Here is a 2,673-nt window from a genome sequence, read left to right on the forward strand (position 1 = left end):
CTCATGGAGGATGACCCTAAATACTTCTCACTTCAAGAAGCTAAAGCAAGAATGTAGAGTTGACCATAATTAATGAATGTCAAGAATAGAAGGAAAGTAGTCCCAGGAGACTCATGGTTGATAAGTAAGGGGGCACTCAGGAGACAGCACTAACTGGAGATTGACCACCAAGGCAAGAGCCTCCATTTGAATGTCACCAATTTCAGACCCAGTAAGAGCCCAGAGAGAAATATCCAACTATTTTAGAGGATGTGTGCTCAATATATCACTTTCAATCACACTTAGATAGCATAATAGGGCCTGAAGATTCATAATAAACTTGAGGAGTGATGTAGTCTTTACAAACATGAGGTGGGCCCGGCTACTGCTCCTCATTGGTCCATGCTTCCATACAGACATAGATGCTTGCACACACTCAAGTGTTGGTCCTCGTTGCAGCATTGACTGTGTCCCTGCAGTAAAGCAAATGCTAGTTTCCACCCATTTGGAAAAACTTCTTGGACCCGATGCTACAGGCAACTAATCCTGTATATTGTTAACTGTACATTCTTGTAAATACGGCAACTCTTTATCTGTACATTCTTGTAATTTGTGAAATATGGTGTAATATTGTAAATTCATTTATATAACATTGTAACATTGTAAGCTTTGCATATACTTGTTGCTGCGCCCGGTAACCTAAGGGTCTGGTGCGCAATATAAATAAAATAAACAAATAAACAAACAAACAAACTTAAAATATCCAAATGGAGCCTTGCTAAAAAACGTAATAACTCAACTGGACGGTGTGAAAGGGTCCAAGACAGTGGAAGGGAAGAGCTCAGAAAAGGGGAAATTGCTTGCCAATCAGCCAGCCAAAATATTGCGACATGCAAGCTACACTGCCAGCCCGAACAGAACACATTTTTCCAAGCACCCGAGTGAAGTGGAGGCTACTGTGCGCTGTGTGACACTCAGAAGCCCGTCAGCTTGATTAAAATTATCTACTTTAATAAAGACCATTGAACTGTGTCGGGTGAAAGCTAACACCCTGAATAGATCATCTCTCGATATGGTAGAAGCAAGATTACAGATCGTTCTTTAACAGATATGCAAAACCTCAAAGTGCAAGAGAACTATTGAAGGTGCTGACACTCAGAGCAAGGTGAACCTGTATATAAAGTAGTTAATAAATTGGACTCCATGTTCACGGCTCACCCTAAGCTCATGCAGAGGCTGATGGCGGTAATGAAACTTCATGATCAAGTCATGACATTTTGGCAGATCCTAACCGTCCTGGGCACAACATAGCGCTTTGGCGTAAAGCGCTATATAAACTAATAAATACAAATACATAACAGATGAATAGAAACTACACAGTGCTACAGCTGGTCCACAATACCACACTGTGGTAGGAGACAATTGTGCCAAAGTAGATGCCAGAATCATAAACTGGTCAAATAACCTCCAATCCAGTAGGAGCCACTGAAGACATAGGCACTGAGATGAATCCCAGGGTATTGTCACTGCTCCCATGGGGGAAGCTCCTTCCCATGAGGCCAGGGAGGCGAGGCCGCTACCCGATAATCCCCCTTGGGGCAGTACTCTGCAGATGGATCTCATGGGGAGGGAAACCCTCTATGGGAACAGCGACGACCATCTTGGGAGAAGATGGCATGCACCCCCTCCGTCTCTGTCCCCTCACTCCTCTTATCCTACTCCACCCTCTATAGTTCCACACAGGTCTATATATTTCTGTAGGGCAGGAGACCCCCTCTAGATGTTCCTCCAAACCTATCAAGGATCACATCGACTCCCTGGCTCCTGCCCTGCCTGATTTCTGCAATCACTCCTCCGCAACCGGAGTCTTCCCATCCCCCTGAAGCACACCCTTGTGCTCCCCCTTCTTTAGAAACCCTCTGCTGACTCCTCATGCACAGCTAATTATCGTCCAATCTCCATCACTCCCTTCCTGGCGAAGCTCCTGGAGAAACTGGCCATCTCCCAGCTCAATCTCCATACTGAATGTGTTGGCTGTCTTTATGACCATAAGTCTAGCTTCAGAGCTGCCAGAAGCACGGAAACTGCTCTCCTGAACATCCGTGAAGATCTGCTGTCCAATCTTGACTCTAACACCCCTTGTGTCCTCACCCTACTTGATCTCGCATCTGCCTTTGACATGGTCAACCATGCCATCCTGCTCAACTGTCTCCGTGATAACCTGGGTATCAATGGTCAGGCTCTGGCGTGGCTGACTTCGTTCCTCTCTGACCGACTCTCCCAGGTCCAAATTGGGTTCTCTCTGCTACCTTTTTCTCTACCTGTGGTGTCCCCCAGGATTCTAACCTCTTTCCCTGGCTGTTCAACCAATACCTGGCACTCCTTGCTCACCGCATCGCCGCTCTCTGACCCAACTTTCAATGCTATGCGGATGACACCTAGCTCATTTTCAGGCTACCCTCTACCTCCTCCTCTCCTTCCCTCCTCTCTGACTGTCTGTCTGCTTTCCAGGAGTGGTGTGCCGCCAATGACCTCTGCCTTAATGCCAGTTAGACTGAGATTCTCCTCATCGGCAAACCCGCTCCCCCATTTCCTGTTGCTCTCTGGCTGGCCTCTCTTGGCCCTCTTCCCGTTCCCACCTGCAAAGCCAAAAACCTCGGGGTCATCTTAGACTCCACACTCTCCTTCTCTCTT

The 2,673-nt window shown here is 46.8% G+C and overlaps 1 pseudogene; it reads left to right on the plus strand.

The window, feature by feature from the left end:
• The first annotated feature begins 346 nt into the window (after positions 1 to 346).
• On the plus strand, positions 347 to 1,290 carry LOC138515254 (dynactin subunit 2-B-like; annotated as a pseudogene).
• The last annotated feature ends 1,383 nt before the right edge of the window (positions 1,291 to 2,673 follow it).

The sequence above is a fragment of the Ambystoma mexicanum genome, chromosome 6q (genome assembly GCF_040938575.1).
Source record: "Ambystoma mexicanum isolate Mex_15411 chromosome 6q, UKY_AmexF1_1, whole genome shotgun sequence".
NCBI classification, from domain to species: Eukaryota; Metazoa; Chordata; class Amphibia; order Caudata; family Ambystomatidae; genus Ambystoma; species Ambystoma mexicanum.